Here is a 19,188-nt window from a genome sequence, read left to right on the forward strand (position 1 = left end):
AAGGAAAGAGTACATTCCAGACACTGGGAACAGCCTATGCAGAGGCATAGAGATGGGAAATGGAGTGTCATGTTTCAGAAATAGCAAGAAAGCTGGTTTAACTGGACCACAGAATATCTTTTCTGTGCCCCTTGTGTCTCTGCTTCTCTACTCCCAAACCTGGTAAAACATAAGCTCTTTGAGTACAGGAACTGTTTTATTTTTGCTTTTGTTTCCTGAACACCTAGGACAGTATTTTGCTCATAATGGGCACGTAATAAATTGCGTTGCCTTGAATCAAATCTCTCTCTTCCCCCAAATTTCTTTTTAAATTTAAAAAAATGTTATTGATATCTTTGGTTTTACATAACTTTTATATCTGAATATATTCCTCTCCCCCTGACCACCAAATTTTGTTCCCTGTAACAAAGAATAAAAAATAAAAACAAAAGCATTGCAACAAAACTTATTAAACCATCCAACGAGTATGAAATATATCATCAGATCATAGATTTTGAGCTGGAGATCTTAGAGATCATTGAGTCCAATCCTCTCCTTTTACTTTATATCACTTTAAGGTTTTCAAAGTACTTTGCAAATATCATCTTCTTTTATCCTCACAACCACCCCAGGAGGTAAGTGCTGTTATTATCCCCATCCTACAACTGAGAAATTGAGGCAGATAGACATGAAGCAATTTGCCCAGAGTCACACAGCAAGTAAGGATTTAGACTCAGGTCTTCTTGACTCCATGCCTAGGGTTCTATTCACTGCACTTCCAGATACCTTATATGCAATCCTTCATGCCCATAGTCCAACATTCTGCCAAGAAAGTGATATCTTCTAATCTCCTGGATCCTTCCATGATGCCAACAAGCATTACCAGCATCTCTCAGGTTAAAAACAAAAAACAAAAACACCTTCACTTGACCATCTTCTCCCTTTGAACTATCAGTTTGTATCTCTTGCCTTTCACAGCCAAACTCAATCAACCAACAAGATTTATGAAGTACCTAGTAGGCGCCAAATACTGTTGAGGACACTAGGGATAAATGGAACATTCCTAACATGCACATCTGTACAAAATAGATAGAAAGTCATTTGGGGAACTCCTAGGAAAAGCTGACTATGGTCCTCGACTGCTTTTTCACCTCCCACTCATTTCTCATCCCCTTAAAATCTGTCTTCCATCTGAACCCCTCGAGGGAAATCACTTTCTCCAGGGTCACCCACAATTCTCTTCCTTGCTAAATCTAAAGTCCTTTTTTCATAATTCATTCCTCATGACCCTTGACAACATTGTCTGCAGCATCCTTTGCATTGTCGATGACTTCTTTCTCCTGGGCATTCTTTCACCCCTGGGTTTTCATGACATTACTCTCTCCTGGTTCTCTTACTAATTGCTCTTTGTTAGGACATCACCTATATCCTATCCTTGTTGGGTACATCCCATGATTCTGGCCTAAGTACTCTTCTCTTCTCCTGCTATACTCTCTTGCTGATATCATCAGCCCTCACTGGGACAATTGCTATCTCTCATCTCTCCCCTGAGATCTACTCCTATATCACCAGCTACTTGCTAGACTGGCAGATTTAGTCAGCGAGACCTAGGTGCCCTATAGACATCTGAAATTCAACATCTCTTAGACCAACTTATTTTTCTCCCTAAATTCTTCCTTCTAACCTTCCCTATTTCTGCTGAGGGTACCACCATTCTCCTGCTTGCTTACATTATCAATCTAGGAATCATCTTTGACTCTTTACTCTCTCTTATACCCATATCCAATTAAATGTCTGTCTTTCCTCAACATTTCTCATATCCCTCCCATTCCCTTCATTCACATACCAACCACCCTAGATGAGACCCTTATCTCCCTAGTGGACTATTATAAGAGCCTTGAATTGGTCTCCCTACATTCGGTTGTCCATCCATTCTCCATACCAACTATTAAATTGATGTTCCTAAAGCACATTCTGGCCATATCATTCCTCTAATTATGACATATCAATGACTTCTTACTGCTTCCCTATTGTACATCACAAAATAGGAATACCTCATTCTGCCGACTAATGCCCTCTACATTCTGCCTCCAACTTGTTAGAAGGAAGGAATGTGGTAGAACAGAAAGAGAAATGACTTAAGTGTTAAAGGAGCTCGGTTGAAATACTATCTCTTGGGGGTAGGTAGGTGGCACAATGGATAAAGCACCAGCCCTGGAGTCAGGAGGACCTGAGTTCAAATCCGACCTCAGACACTTGACACTTACTATCTGTGTGATCCTGGGCAAGTCACGTAACCCCAATTGCCTCACCAAAAAAAAAAAAAAAAAAAGGAATGCTTCTAAATATGTGATCCTACCTTCCCTGGCTGATTGCACCAAACTTGTGCTCTTGTATTCTATATTCCAACCTATCAGGCTTACTTGATGTTCTAACTCCCTCCTCCATGCCCTTGCTCTGGCTATCTCTCATTTCTGGAATGCTTTCCCACCTCACTTGGTGTTTCTGAATTGAATGAACAGTATTTTTTAGTATACTTTAACCCACTGTTAGCTAACTGGGAAGCAGCTTTACCTAGAGTATAGCCAAGTTTTTAGCAAAATTGGAATATCATTGCTCTATATTCTTTCTATAATTGTCTAATCAAGATTATAAAGTATTTATTCTTATATTTAACTACTGAACTTTTTCATGCCAGGTTATGCAAGTAAGTTATCCTTAAGAGTGGAAATGGTCACAAATACTTTTTTGTTTTTGAGGCAGAGTTAAGTGACTTGCCCAGGATCACACAGCTAGTAAGTAAGTATCTGAGGCTAGATTTGAACTCAGGTCCTCCTTACCCTAGGACCAGTTCTCTATCCATTGTGCTACCTAGCTGCCATTGTCACACATAGTACTAAACCTTCTTCAAGGGGAAATTATTTCAGATCCTAATGAATCCATCAATAGCTTGGTAATAAGCTTTAGAAAGTTGCCTGAGGCTGAGAGAAATTGGCTTGCCAGTGATCAGAGGCAGAACACTGGACCTAGAGTCAGAATGCCCTGAGTTCAAATTCAACTTCAGATACTTAATAGCTGTGTGACCCTGGACTTGTTCCCTAACCCAGGGCTTCTTAAACTTTTTCCATTCACTATCCATTTTTGCCAGAGAAATTTTTACACTACCCTGTGTATATAGGTATATAAAATAGGTATACAAACCAAACATTTACTGCCACATTTTTCACAACCCCCACATTTAGTTATGGGACCCCATATGGGGTCAGAACCCATAGTTTAAGAAGCTTTGCTTTAATCTGTCTCAGTTTTCCTCACCTATAAAACAGGGGTAATAATAGCATCTCCTTCACAGGGTCACTATGAGGATAAAAGGAAATATTTGTAAAGCATTTTTCAAACCTTAAAGCACCATAAAAGGGCAGACTATTATTGATGGTATTTCATGTGTAAAAAGAGGAGAGGGAGCTCCCAACAACTTGCCTCAATTGTTTCAGTTAAATATGAGATAGGGTATTTTGCTGGTATTGAAGGGGGGTTAAAGATGATTTAGGAGAACAACAGCTACGAAGAATGCAAAAGTCAATCAAAGAAGAAAAACATTGGTATAGAGTTAGGAGAAGGATCTTGCCAAAATGACAGTTCAGGGGCAGCTAGGTAGCGCAGTGTATAAAGCACCAGCCTTGGATTCCGGAGGACCTGGGTTAAAATCAGGCCTCAGACACTTGACACTTACTAGCTGTGTGACCCTGGGCAAGTCACTTAACTTTCACTGCCCCAGAAGAAGAAAAAAAAAGAGTTAAATGACAGTACAAATCTATGTTCTCTGTAGTGGATAAAGTGAGCACAGTAACCTACACATCCAGTAGATTTCAACAGTATATGAGGGTGAGTGGGGAAAATAAATGGCAGGCATAAGCCAGGGTTGAGGTTTGTTGTTGACTCATTTTTTTTAGTCATGTTTGTCTCTCTGTGACCCCATTTGGGGTTTTCTTGGGAAAAAAACTGGAGTGGTTTGCCATTTCCTTCTCCAGCTCATTTTATAGATTAGGAAACTGAGGTAAAGAGGATTAAGTGACTTGCCCAGGGCCATATAAATTGCAAGGGGTGAGGAATTTGAATGTATGATGTGGTATAACATTGAACTGGCTAAGTATAGGGACAAGATTTTCAAGGGAAAAAAGCGAAAACAGAGCAGGGGTAAGACTCAAGCCTGGGAGAGATCAAGAAGGTCAACAGTTGTGATGAGGGTTAAAAGGCATGAAGCACAGAAAGAAAAGGAAGAACAGAAGGTTATGATCAAGTAGAGGAATTTCAGAGTTCAGAATTGTGGAGGAGTGATGTTTGTGTATGATGATGAGTTCAAAAAGACAGTCCTATTTATCTTCTTTGTAAATCATTCAGGCAAATTGCTAACTCTAACTAGGCCTAATTCCAGCATTCTAGACTCTTCTGGGAAAAGTTAGGTGGCAAAGTGGATAGAGTACTGGGCCTGGAGTCAGGAAGACTCATCTTCAAATCTGGGCTTAGATACTTACTAGCTGTGTGACCCTGGGAAAGTCCCTTAACCCTTTTTTGTTTCAGTTTCTTCATCTGTAAAATGAGTTGGAGAAGGAAATGGCAAACCACTCCAGTATCTCTACCAAGAAAATCCCAAATGGGGTCATGAAGAGTCAGGACTGAAAACAACTGAACAACAGACTCTCCCAGATATCATTTCCCTACTCCAAGAAGACTACCAGTACTCAGAACTTGCTAACTCAATGTCATGGTAAACCAAATAAAGAATAATTAGAAAGACGAATCTTTTAACAATGGAGAGAATATATAAATCATTCCAGATCCATACAGAAATGATCTTTGTATATAATCTGTTGATTTAATTCATACAGTGTTGATCGTAAAGAATTTCTGTGAATGGGGTCATCAGTTTATCCAATACATCTATCAGGTTGCCTGGAATTAGGACAGAGCAGTTCCATATGCTTGCAGAAAATTGAACTCTGCTGCTATCTCTGTGGATTACTGTGGTGCTTTTAAAATAACAAGGTGAATTTTATATTTACTGAACAAAAGCTCCATTTACGGATTGGGGGGAAAAAAGAAAGAAAGGAGATTCACAGTTAGTCTGCCCTCTTCCCCTACCCTTAGGCAAAAAGAGCTAAGCAGAAGTTCCCAGTAGAGTGTGTGCTTATGTCAAAAGAATTTCAATTATGGGCTGACTTATTCTTGTTGTTATTTTGTCATATGTGACATGGGGAGAGGGGAGGAGAAACATCCAAAGGTAAACATATTTCTTATTTGTCATTACTGGGTAATTATCAGGATTCCAGGTTTTTGGAGGGGAGAGGGGCAGGGCAGGGAAAGTGATGCTTTATGAATTCCACATGCATGAAAACTCTTAGAAATACAGAATTTACATGTCAAGTGTACATATAGTTGAAAGGCTTTCCAATTCAGGGGGGCTTGGGGGGTTTTTTGTTTCTTGTTTTTCTAAGCAAATTTCATAAAGCATCCTTTCAGTGTGGAGACCTTGAATGCTCAACTTCTGCCAGCGATCACAGGATTACAAACACCTGAAAGGCAGAGCTCAGAATAGAGATGAAAGACTTCCTTTTCTTATTTTCCTCTCATTGATCATCAGATTGGTTTTGATCTCTGCTTTTCCCCCTCCCTCCTGACTAGTGCCCTGATTATCTGTGCAGGCACAATGCTGTTTTAGTATCGCCACTCTTTCCGTTGTCATTGAAGATTCTGAACTGTCCCGAGTCCTGTCTGTGGCCCCTTTCAAAGCGTTTGTTTCTCTTACTAATAAGAGTTCCATCCACTACTGTGTTTCCCCCTAGTTTGGTTTTCAAATGTTTCTTATCCACCCCCGTTTGCAAATCCTTTGAAGAACTTAAAAGCTATGACTGAATTGCGACTGGAGAAAGCGCAAGACTCCAAGTTCATCTTTTACTCAGGTCTTAAACTGAGTAGTTTGTTAAACTGTCTCTTCTCCCGCAGTCTACACAATTGATGTTTTTTAGATGCTTTGACATAACTAGCGTTATTTATATTTAACCATGAACATATAGTTATACATTCAGAATTGGAAAGGATCTTAGAGGTCATCTTTTCGAACACGTTTTATAGATAAGAAAACTGAGGCCCAAAGAGGTTAGGTGAATTGCCAAAGTTCATGAAATATGTGTCAGAAATTCATATCTACATCTCTCCTAATTCCTACTCCAGGCACTTTCCCCAGGGTCTCACCAAGGGATTATAAGGTCTTTGTAAGCAGGGACTCATTTCTCTATCTTCCAAGTATCTTACAATGTAATAAACATTGATTGACTTGAATTTTTTGAAGGCGGAGTTGTTTTGAGACAGGGAATGAAATTCTCTGATGTATTCTAGGCAGGATGCTGTTTTAGGCACTGATGGAATTGTGCGAGAGATTGAGAAAACCTGAAAACTGATCCAAGTCCCTTAGTATGCTGTAAAATTACCTTGCCCCTAAGCAGTAGGAAGTGTTGTAAACTCTGGGAGCATCTCACTAGATTTCACATTTGGTACGCTTTGAGAGTAAGGGGGTCAATAACTTCTGTTTTTGTATCAACGTAACTAAAAAGCATTTTGTATATTAATTTTTTTTTTTTTTTTGCCGGGCAATGGGGGTTAAGTGACTTGCCCAGGATCACAACAGCTAGTAAGTGTCAAGTGTCTGAGGCCAGATTTGAACTCAGGTACTCCTGAATCCAGGGCCGGTGCTTTATCCACTGTGCTATCTAGCCACCCCCTTGTATATTAATTTAACAAACATTTATTGAGTACCTGCTATGTTCCACATACTATTCCATATGCTTTTTCGTGAAAACACAGGTCCCTTAGGGGAAATTTTTTTTTTAAAGTAAGTGAAGTTATTCACTTGAATATAGGTCTTCTGTCTATATTCAGTTCAATTTTCCCCACCCCTAACTGTTTTTCCTGACCAGGACAAAGCTATGGTTATAATAATAACAACAATAATAATAGCTAGATTTTATATAATGCTTTAAAATTTGCAAAAAAAAAATGCTTTACTTGTTATCTCAGTTGATCTTCTCAACAACCCTGAGAAGGTAAGTGCTATTTTTTATCCTCCCACCATTGTCTTAGATGTCTACAAAGGAGGCTATAGATCCTGTGCTCTGTGTCTAAGTTGACCTACGTACCTTTTCCTATTTTACCTGATTTTATCCATGAGGAAATAGACACAGAGACCTTAAGTGACTTTCCTTTTCTCAGGCAGCTAATAAGCGTCTGAGGCAGGATTTTAACTCAGTTCTTCCAGATGCCCAAATTCAACACTCTATGTACTGTGTGCACCTTAGCTGCCTCTGGTATATTTGAAACATCTATTGTTTCCCTGGCCCCAAACCCAGCCCTGATATCTAAATTTCTGCCGAAGGAACAGCTTCAACTGGGAACTGGAGTTAGGGTGGGGAAATTTAATTCAGGCACGCTACAAATAAAGTTCCCTCAATCAATATCATTTGGCAATAAAATTGGGAACGGGGCAGCTAGGTGGCACAGTGGACAGAGCACCGGCCCTGGATTCAGGAGTACCTGAGCTCAAATCCGGCCTCAGATACTTGACACTTACTAGCTGTGTGACCCTAGGCAAGTCGCTTAACCCTCATTGTCCCACACACACAAAAAAAGAATATAATAAAATTGGTAACAACCCATTGCAATTAAACCCTAACTGTGAAATTGGGAAAACCCCACAGTAAAGGTTCCATTCTTTTTTTTTGGGGGGGGGGGTGAGGCAATTGGGGTTAAGTGACTTGCCCAGAGTCACACAGCTAGTAAGTGTTAAGTGTCTGAGGCTGGATTTGAACTCAGGTACTCCTGAATCCAGGGCCGGTGGTCTATCCACTGCACCACCTAGCTGCCCCTAAAGGTTCCATTCTTAACTCATTTTAATAGCATTCTTATGTAATTAGCAATCTCTGTAATCATTGCATCCAACAGCATTTTTTCCCAAAGCTAATCAGGTGAACTTAGGTAAGTTTTTTATGCATTTTATTTTTGTCCATGAAATTCTAGGGTGTGGGTAACTTCACAAGTGATTGGCTAATATGTTGCATGCAATGAAAAAACTAAAACTTGCCAAGGAGCCCTTTGGCAAAAAATCAAGGAAATGTATTTTTCATTTTAAATCCAAAGTCCTGAAAGAAGCTTTTCAACAACTAGTTGATTGTATGTATATTTAGTTAAGCAAGTAGGTAGCAGGGGAGGAGGTTTTGTCTAGTGTGAAGCTATTTCATGCTACAAATTGTCCTCGATTGTTTCTCACTCCAGATTTTGTGCTACCATTAAGTGTGTCTAAGAATTTAGAGGTGTTAAATGTCCCCCACTGGTCCCATTCAGTAGCAAGACTCCCAGTGGTCCAACCATTTAATAAAATAAATAAGAATACAATATGACATTGATGATGTTAATATGTGTTTTTCTAAGTCAACAAGGGACAGGCAGTTATCCATTTCTATTTGAGTTTGACACCACTGTCTTAGATGTCTCCAAGGAAGGCTATAGATGCTGTGTTTTGCATCTGAGCCGATGAAAATACTTTCACCCCTTCACCTATTTCATCTTACTGGTCTCTAGGAGAATACTGTGCTTGGCCCTGTTTAACATTTTTTATCAATGACTTGTATAAAAGCATAAATGACATGCTAATCATATTAGTAGATAGTAGGAGTGACTGACCCAGTGAATGGCATAATGTCCTTTATCAGAGGTCTTCAAGCAGAGGCTGGTTGATTACTTAAATTCTGGAGATCCTCTTTCAGATCTGAGTTGGTGGGATATCATTCCTTCCAGCTCTAACTTCTATGAATGAGAATTCAAAAAATAATTCAAAAGGAAGGAATGTTAAGGTAAATCTAATAAGATGAAACTTAATAGGAATAAATGTCACCCTCTCTGGCATCATTCTTTTTTTTTTTTTTTTGTGAGGCAATTGGGGTTAAGTGACTTGCCCAGGGTCACACAGCTAGTAAGTGTTAAGTGTCTGAGGCCAGACTTGAACTCAGGTACTCCTGACTCCAGGGCCGGTGCTCTATCCACTGCACCACCTAGCTGCCCCTGGGATCATTCTTTTGACTCCCATTTTCACAGATAGGTTGTGAGCACCAGAAGATGGTTAACTACTTATCCCTCAGGGTTCTGTGGGGAAACCCTGAGGGGCTAGTGTTAGTAATACTACTGATTATAAACCCTCCTAATGTGTTTCCCATATCATTTTACCAATTGATATGAATTAGCTTTTATAAAAAGATATTTGTTGAGGAGGTATGGCAAGCACCAAATTACAAAACAACCATCTCCTCCCTCCCTCCCAAAATGGAAGACATATCTTTTTTTTTTAATTGAAAAGCATTTATTGAATGCTTAATATGTACTTTGTACTGGGTTTACAACGAACATTTATTTTATTTTCCATTTACATGTAAGGGTAATTTTTCAACATTCATTTTCATAAGATTTAGAGTTCCAAATTTTTCTCCCTCCCTCCCTTTCCTCCTCCCTCCACAAGATCGCAATCAGGTTATATATGTACAATCCACAAGTGTTCTTTTTATCAGTTCTTTCTATAGCAGTGCATAGTATGCTTCCTCATTAGTTCCTTGGGATTGTCCTGGATCATTGTACTGCTGAGAGTAGTTAAGTCATTCACAATTACTCATTGAACAATACTGCTGTCACTATGCACATTGTCTTCTCAGCTCTGCTCACTTCACCATGCATTGACGTTCATTAGTCTTTCAAGGTTTTTCAGGAATCATCCTGTTTGTCATTTCCTGTGGCACAAGTCCATTCCACTACAATCATATAACACAGCTTTTTCCATCATTCCTCAATTGATGGACATTCCCTTGATTCTCAATTCTTAGCCTCCACCAAGAGTTGCTATAAATATTTTTTGTACACTTTTTCCTCCTTTTCTCTTTTTCATGATTACTATTGTTAACTGTTTCCCTTCAATCCTATTCCCTTCCCCATGATATTTATTCTATTATCCATCTTCTTTCATCCTATCACTCTTCAAAAGGGATTTGTTTCTGTCTGTCCCCTCCCCAACTCTGCCCTTCCTTCTTTTGCCCCTCTCTCTTTATCCCCTTCCCCTCCTATTTTCCTGCAGGGTTAGAGAGATTACTCTACCCAATTCATTGTGTACATCATTCCCTCCTTGAGCCAATTCTAATGAGATTGAGGTCTTTGAGCCAATTTTAATGAGTGTTAGGCTCATTTACTGCCCAGATTAAATAGATTACTCCACCCAGTTGGGTGTGTCTATTAGTCCCTCCTTGAGGCAGCTCTGATGAGTTTAAGGTCTTTGAGCCTTTTCTGATGAGTGTAAAATTCATTTACTGCCCTGCTCCTCTCCCATCTCTTCCCCTACTCCATAAGCCTTTTCCTGTTACTTTCCTGTAGGATTTCACTTCTGCCCTTCCCCCTCCCCCAATGAATTCCCTTCACCCCTCAATTTAACTCTAAAGATGTTATCATCTAGCTAAGTGACACAGTGGACAAATCATCACCCCTGGACCCAGGGGGATCCCAGCCAAAACCTGGCCTCAGACACAAGACAGTACAGCCCACTGTACGACCCCAGGTATGTCCCCCAGCTCCAATTTTTTTTTTATGGTTCTCTAGGTTCTTGTATTTGAAAGTCAAATTTGCCATTCTATTCAAGTCTTTTCATCACAAATATCTGAAAGTCTTCTTTTTCATTAAAGTCCCATTTTTTCAGCTGAAAGATAATGCTGAGTTTTGCTGGGTAGGTGATTCTTGGTTGTAATCCCATTTCCTTTGCCCTTTGGAATATCATATTCCATGCCCTCCGGTCCTTTAAGGTAGAAGCTGCTAGATCTTGTGCTATCCTGACTGGGGCTCCACAGTACTTGAATTCTTTCTTTTTGGCAGCTTGCAATATTTTCTCCTTGACCTGAGAGCTCTGGAATTTGGCTATAATATTCCTAGGAGTTTTCTTTTTGGGATCTCTTTCTGGAGGTGATCAGTGGATTCTTTCAATTTCTATCTTAGCTTCTTCTTCTAGAATTTCAGGGCAATTTTCCCTGAGAATATCTTGGAAGATGGTGTCTAAGCTCTTTCCTTGATCATGGTTTTCAGGTAGACCAATAATTTTCAAATTATCTCTCCTGGACCTATTTTCCAGGTTGGCAGTTTTTCCCAGAAGATATTTCATATTGCCCTCTATTTTTTTATTCATTTGGATTTGCTTTATTGTGTCTTGGTTTCTCATAAAGTCACTGACTTCCATTTATGCAATCCTAATTCTTAGGCAATTATTTTCATCAGAGAGCTTTTGTACCTCCTTTTCCATTTGACTTTTCAAGCTGTTGACTTTTTTCCTCTTGTCTTTCCTGCATCACCCTCAATTCTCTTTCCATTTTTTCCTCTACCTCTCTAATTTTATCTTCAAAGTCCTTTTTGAGCACCTCTATGGCCTGAGACCAATTCATATTTTTCTTGGAAGCTTTAGATAGAGGGGCCCTGATGTTGACATCTTCCTCTGAGGGTGCCCCTTGGTCTTCCTTGTTACTGAAGAAACTTTCTATGGTATTCACCTTTCTCTGTCGGCTCACCTTGCCTTTCTTTTACTAGACTTTTAACTCCTTAAAGTGGGGTGCTGTTTCCAGGCTGCATTATCCCAAGCTTAAGAAGTCCCAGGTGGTATGATTTAAGGAGAATCAGGTTCTTCCCTCGCCTGGCCTGTTTCCTGGTCCTAGATGACCCCAGACCAACTTGCCAATCAACCAGCTTTGTGTGTTGTGGTTGTTAGTTCCAATGATCCTGTGCCCCTCCCCCACCTGGGCCACTTCTACTGGAGCCTACCACCTGGTTCTGAGTAGGGGTGTAAAATCCAAGTTCTGCCTTAGCACCAGCATAGACCCCTGCAGTCTCTCCCCTGCCCAGGACTCAACCCACTCACCAGACTGTGAGCTTAATTCCAGATGACACTGGTGCTTCAGCTGATTCAGAGGCCCTGGGGGTCTCCTTCTCCGGTGAGGACTTCCTGAGACTGGATCTGTGTCAGGGTGACTCTGGGGTTGTAACATATCTTTTTCACATACCCATACAGTCCCTTGAAAGGGTGATCTTAAACTTCAAGTGCTAATGGTTGCTACAAAAACCACCCCACCCCATGACACAACCTCATAAAGGGTACTGTATGGCTTTGGGAGTACTTTTTCTTCCTTTATGGAGTCCCCACTGAGTTCACATGTGAATTTGGCATAGTTGATGGACAAGTTGATCAGCTAGGTCCTTGTTGAGCTGGATCCATTTGATCACTCCTTAGGAAGACTTTGTTGCTTCTGCCACCAGCTCCAGGAGTCCAGTTGTTAATGGGACCTCAGGTGGCTTTGAGGGATATCTGGTTCTCACCAGTCACCTGGGCACCCCCATCTCAGGATACTCATTTGCCTGAGATCAGGGAAGAATAAACACACCAGGAACAGGAAGTGGAGAAGCATGACATCCAAAGATGCTGCCCTTCTCTCTTACCAGAGGCTCAGAGGAGTTCTTCCTCCTTGAACACAATGAAAGAGCTTATCTGCTTGAACTTTGATACACACATGCAATTCTAGTTCAGCAGTCAATCAAAAGGCTTTTTGTCACCATGAAACAAAACAAAAGAAAAGAGCTCTGAAGTGGGGATCAGAGTGGGGGCAGGAATTCCTCCATCATGGATGGCCAGAAGCAGATTCACCAAACATCCATATGGGTTGGAACCAGGCAGGATCTATTGCATGCATCATAAAGCCTGGACTTTTACTCATTATAAATGTAAAATCTTGTATTTAGATCAAAATATGAATCTCCCAAATACAAATTTATGGAGACATGATTAGAAAGTATTTCCTCTAAAAGAAAAAAAATCTAGGGGTTTCAGTATCTACTGAAACCTCAACATGAGTCAACAATGAAGAAAGCTAACGTAATTTTAGGCTACATTGCAACTAGGTGATGCAGTGGATAGAGCATTGGTCTTGGAATCAGGAAGACTCATTTCTGAGTTCAAATCTGCTCTCAGACACTTACTATTTGTAAACCGTGTTTGCCTCAGTTTCCTCATTGTAAAATGAGCTGGAGAAGGAAGTGCCAAACCACTCTAGTATCTTTGCCAAGAAAATCCCAAATGGGGTCATTCACAGTTGGACATAGCTGAAAACAACTGAACAACATTGTGAGGCATAGTATCCAGAACCAAGGAGGTGAAAATATCATTATATTCTGGTCAAATCCATTTGGAATATGATCTTCAGTTCTGGGCACCATATTTTAGTAAGAACATTAATAATCTGGAGAGCATCCATAGGAACATGACCATGATACCTCAAAACAATGTCATATTAGCTGGAAGAACTGAAAGTAGCTTAATGGGAGAAGAGGACTTAAGGACTTAAGCAGGGCATAATGTCAGTTTTATAATATTCAAAAGATTGAGACAGAAACGAGTGATTAGAATTGTCCTGCTTGGCAGAGAATGGTACAAAAAGACAAATTTAACCTCAGTATAAGGAGATGATAGGAGTTAGAGCTGGAAAGAACCTTAGAGAACATCTCATTCAACCCTGATTTTATATTAAGGAAAATGAAACTTCAAAAGACCAAGTGCCTCGCTTATTTAGACGTGGAGCGTAGCAGAGGTAGAATTTAAAACCTAGTCCTCTAACTACAAGTCCAGTACTCTACCCATTATGCTGTATAAGAATCACAATTCTAACTATTGTTCTGTAAGAAGCAATGAGCAGGCAGATTTCAGAGAAACCTGGAGGGACTTGCATGAACTGATGATGAGTGAGATGAGCAGAACCAGGAGAACATCATACACAGTATCAACAACATTGTGTGTTGATCGACTGTGATCGACTTGATTCTTCTCAGCAATACAATGGTCCAAGATAGTTCCAAAGGACTCATGATGGAAAATGCTCTCCAAATACAGAAAAAAACAACTATGGAATCTGGATGCAGATTGAACCATACTATCTATATTTTTTTGTTTTTCTTTTTTGAGGTTTTGCCTTTTTGCTCTGATTCTTCTCTCATAGCATGACTAATGAAGAAATGTGTTTAATGTGATTGTACATATATAACCTATATCAGATGACTTGCTGTCTTGGGGAGGGTAGAGGGAGGGAGAAAAATTTGAAACTAGAAATCTTATTTAAAAATGTTGAAAACTGTCTCTAAATATAACTGGCAAATAATAAAATATGTATATGGGAAAAAGTGGTATATCAGTGGCAGCAGTTATTGTCATTAAAGTTTTTTTAAAAGGCACCAAAAAAAGAATCACAATTCTAGAAATAATTGAGATAGATTACAAGAGCAGAGTACATTATCCCACAAAAGTTGGCCACGTATTAAAAACGAAGAAACCTGGAAACCACTCTTTGAGGTATTAATGTGAATCTTTAGGAAGCACTGATTCACAATTAGTTACTCAAAGACCAGAAGCCACAGACCCAATATGAGATTTCAAAAACAATGATCAGAGTCCTATAATCTACCAGCCAAATATAAAGACATCTGGAACAGATAACTTTGTTTGATAGAAAGAGCTAAAGTTTAAAGTATGATAGACATACAACTTGTAATAATTAAAAATATGAGAGACATAGTATCTGGGTAATTTAATAATTTTATAATAAGGCAGGTGAGTTATCAATAAAATTAGGTCTATGGCCATCTCTCTCAGACCAAAGACCCCTAATTGAGTCTGGGTCACAGATTATATGCCCTTCAAAGAGGAGGTGGCCCTGAGGGATACCTAATCACTTCTGATTGGCCAACTTAATTTGGAAGTAGGCTCTATTAAGAAGAACTGATAGTATATCACGCCCCGCCCCCAACCTAGGGTTAACTTTTTAATCTTCACCCCAGACCAAAATTTTTATTGTCCTAACAAGAATTTAGAAGGGTCATTCTTATCTTATCAAGATTCCTAAAAGATAATAACTGTGGCCAGGGCCAAGGAGAGCACTTTATCCCCTGACCAGGACTAAGGAGAGTTGACTTGATTTTTCTCAAGAAGGACTTTAGAATGGGGAGATGTCAGGATTATATCTCCAAGATATTAATTACAACAATCATTTCTCACAAACTTCTGTTATTTCTCTTCCTTCCTTGGTTCCTCTCTTTCTACCCCTTCCAAATCATACTTATGGATATACTCTTGTCATTTCAAATAGTGCAATAGGGGACAGCTAGGTGGCGCAGTGGATAAAGCACCAGCCCTGGATTCAGGAGGACCTGAGTTCAAATCCAACCTCAGACAATTGACACTTACTAGCTGTGTGACCCTGGGCAAGTCACTTAACCTTCATTATCCAAAAAAACCAAACAAACAGACAAACAAAACCAACATCTCAAATAGTGCTTAAACCTGATCCTATAGTTCAGCTGCATGTGGGCAAGGCAACTGTGATGGGGCCCCCAAAGCTTTGGTATGGCCCCTTCTTGTGCTTTCCTTCTTGTAGAAGGATTCTTCTTCTTTTTTTATCATAAAAGTATTTTATTATTTTCTAGTTACATGTAGAGATAGTTCTCAACATTTGCTTTTATAAGATTTCTAGTTCCAAGTTTTTCTCCCTTCCTCCCTTCCCTCCCCACTCCCCAAAACAGAAAGCAATCTGATATAGGTTATATATGTACAGTCACATTAAACATAGTAGAAGGATTCTTATTAAACTATCTAACCTATGGTATCTTAGGCAAGGTAGTCAAATTGGTACAAAATTTTATTCTGGCTTCAAAATAAAAAGGGAAGAGAGGGGAGAAATCAGTTTTGATTTGTAGCCTCATAGATTTATAGAAGCTGATACATGGAAAGTCTGTAAGCCTACATCATTTTTTTCTACACACTCTTTATGTCCTCATTTCTTCCTTAGCTGCCACTGCAAAATGCCTGGTCTTTGACTTATTTGAATTTTCATTACCTTTCAGTACTCTAGAAAACCACCTAAAACTACTCTTACAATTGACCTTAAAAAAAAAATAGGGGGCAGCTAAGTGGCGCAGTGGATAGAGCACCAGCCCTGGACTCAGGAGGACCTGAGTTCAAATCTGGCTTCAGACACTTAACACTTACTAGTGTAACGATTGGAATGACGCCACCTGCTGGAGACTTACTGTAGAAGAGTTCTGCCCATGAAGCGAAGGTCTTTGAGGGCAAGACCAGGAGTCAGGAAGTGACGCGGGCTAGTGGGAGGAGGAAGGAAGAGACTGGCGCTCAGTCTCGCGCTCTTTCCTTTGGACTCTGGTGGAGAGCGGAGCTAGAAATGTGCTCTCCCTTTAATAGATAGGAATCTAGGCCTTTCTCTCTCTCTCTTTACCAAATTCTTATTCTCCTTAATAAATGCTTAAAAGTCTAACTCTTGCTAAAGCTTATAATTTATTGGCGACCACTCATTAGATATTTTAGACAGACTAGCTAGAATTTTAGCCCTTAACACTAGTTGTGTGACCCTGGGCAAGTCACTTAACCCCAATTGCCTCACCAAAAAAAAAGAAAAGAAAAGAAAAGAAAAGGAAAGAAAAAAAAGAAATCTGTTTTTATAAATTCTGCTCCCTTGCTTCTGAATTTTCTATTGCTATAAGTGAGCTGATGAGAAGTCCTCACAGTCTGACTAATGTTGATTCTCTTCCTCCTCCTCCTCATCCTTCCATCTCCCATCATTTGACAAAATAAAATACATTCAACAACCCACTGTACAATCTCCTGAGAGGAGGAAGACATATTTCTTTTTTTAAGGAAGACATATTTCTTAATCAATTCTCCAAAACTGTCTACAACAGTACAAATACAGGTACAACTCATTGTGCTTTGCTTTATTGTGCTTCTCAGATATTGAATTTTTTTTTTTATAAATTAAAGGTTTGTCCCTGCTCTTCATCAAACAAGTCTATTGGCATCATTTTTCCAACAACATGTGCTTCATTTTATGCCTGCATATCACATTTTGGTAATTATCACAGCTTTGAGGGAACACATATAAGATAGTGAACTTAATAGATAAATAGTGTGTGTGTTCTGACTGTTCCACGGACCAGCCATTCCCCCATCTCTCTCCCTCTCCTTAGGCCTCCCTATTCTTTGAGATACAGCTATTGAAATTAGCCTAATTAGTAATGCTACCATGTTCTAAGTGTTCAAGTAAAAGGAAAACTTCATTGTTGCCTTGTTTTAAGAAATTGCCACAACCTCCTCAACCTTCAGCAACCACCACCTTGATCAGTCAGTGACCATCAACACTGAGGCAAGACCCTCTACCAGCAATAAGATCACAACTTATTGAAGGGTCAGATGAGGGTTAGCATTTTCTTAGAAATAAAGTATTTTTAGGGGCAGCTAGGTGGTGCAGTGGATAGAGTACCGGCCTTGGAGTCAGGAGTACCTGAGTTCAAATCCGGCCTCAGACACTTAACACGTACTAGCTGTGTGACCCTGGGCAAGTCACTTAACCCCAATTGCCTCACTAAAAAAAAGAAAAAAGAAAGAAATAAAGTATTTTAATTAAAGCATGTACTTTTTAAAGACATAATACTAATTGCACACTCAACAAACTATAATATAATGCAAACATAACTTTTATGTGCTCTGGGAAACCAAAAACATTCATGTGATTCACTTTATTGAGATAGTCACTTTATTGCAGTGGTCTAGAACCGAACTGATAATATCTCTGAGGTATGCCTGTAATCTGCCTGCTTTGTTATCATCTGCGATGAAAGGCAGCTTGTGCAGTGAATAGCAAGCTAGCCTGGGAGTCAAAAAGACCTGTGTTCTGTTCCCACCTCTAGCTGTAAGTGACTCCAAGTTATAAGCTATCTATTTTCTCAGTATAGCTAAGAATTCAAGTTGCAGAACAAATAAATTGGTAAATTTCATCACGCCAAGTTCTTTATGCCAATGAAATCACAGTTTTGTAGGAACATAGCTATAAGGGGAAAAAAAGAAAGAAAAAAAAGCAAAACTGTTGTAACAGATAAATGTGGTCAAACAAAACAGATCTCATACTGACATGTCCAAAAATGTCTGTCTCTTTCTGCATCGTCTCTCTGTCAAGAGGTGGGCAGCATGCTTCATTATCAGTCCTGTGGAATCACAAATGATCATTGTATTGAGCAGATGGTCTCAAAATTGTTTGTTTTTAAAATGTCGATATTACAGTATAAATTGTTCTGCTAACTTCATTCTGCTTCAGAACACATTGTTCAGCCATTCTCCAGGCAGGGGATAACTATTTTGTGTGCAAACTCTACATTTCTAAAGGCTAAGTCATCATGCTGTACTCAAAACTTACCCTCTTCGGGGCAGCTAGGTGGTACAGTGGATAAAGCACTGGCCCTGGATTCAGGAGGACCTGAGTTCAAATCCAGCCTCAGACACTTGACACTTACCAGCTGTGTGACCTTGGGCGAGTCACTTAACCCTCATTGCTCCGCAAAAAAACCAAAACAAAACCCAGCCTTTTTCAATCCTCCTTATCTCTATTAGTAACCATGATCCTAGTCACCCAGGAACATAAACTTATTTTCAATGTTGACTTCCTCCTCTCCCTTACTTCCCTACATGCAATTAGCTGGCAACTCCTGGCAAGTATTTCTTTATAATAGCTCTAAGATCTATTCCTTTCCTTTTTCCCCAAAGTAAATAGGCTGTGCTGGGTTTTCTTATTGATTGGATCAATTAATCTTTCTTTTAATGAAAAGAACAGTTCTCTTCATTATGCACAGATACAGTCCACAGCTGTTACATAACTTCCAGAAATAATTTCCATTTACAATACACCTCTCTTACTCAGAAATCACTCATTCAACAACCTTCACTATTTGGAACATAATCAAGAAGACCAAAAGAAAAGAAGATTGTCAGACAGCTAAAATAAATATCATAATGTTCATGCACTAAGTTTCATGCATTTGACATATAAAAGAAGCTAATAAGGACTAATATCCTTGAGTTTAGTTATTAGTCACTCTTGCTTTAGACACGGTTTTAAAAGATTTATTTATCCATTCCACAGAAGGGATGAAGCAATAAATTAGAAGTCCAGGGAAGGAGAAGGCCTGTGTTCCAGATAGTTGAATTAAAAGAATCAGTGACATCTGAATAAGTGAGGAATTACTATAGTAAAAATTAGATTA

At 39.4% G+C, this 19,188-nt stretch overlaps 1 protein-coding gene across 1 annotated transcript in view; it reads left to right on the forward strand.

Moving 5' to 3' along the window:
• FYB1 (FYN binding protein 1) overlaps positions 1-19,188 on the forward strand; it is a 203,214-nt gene that overhangs the window by 112,703 nt on the left and 71,323 nt on the right.

Source organism: Dromiciops gliroides, chromosome 1, assembly GCF_019393635.1.
Source record: "Dromiciops gliroides isolate mDroGli1 chromosome 1, mDroGli1.pri, whole genome shotgun sequence".
NCBI lineage: Eukaryota > Metazoa > Chordata > Mammalia > Microbiotheria > Microbiotheriidae > Dromiciops > Dromiciops gliroides.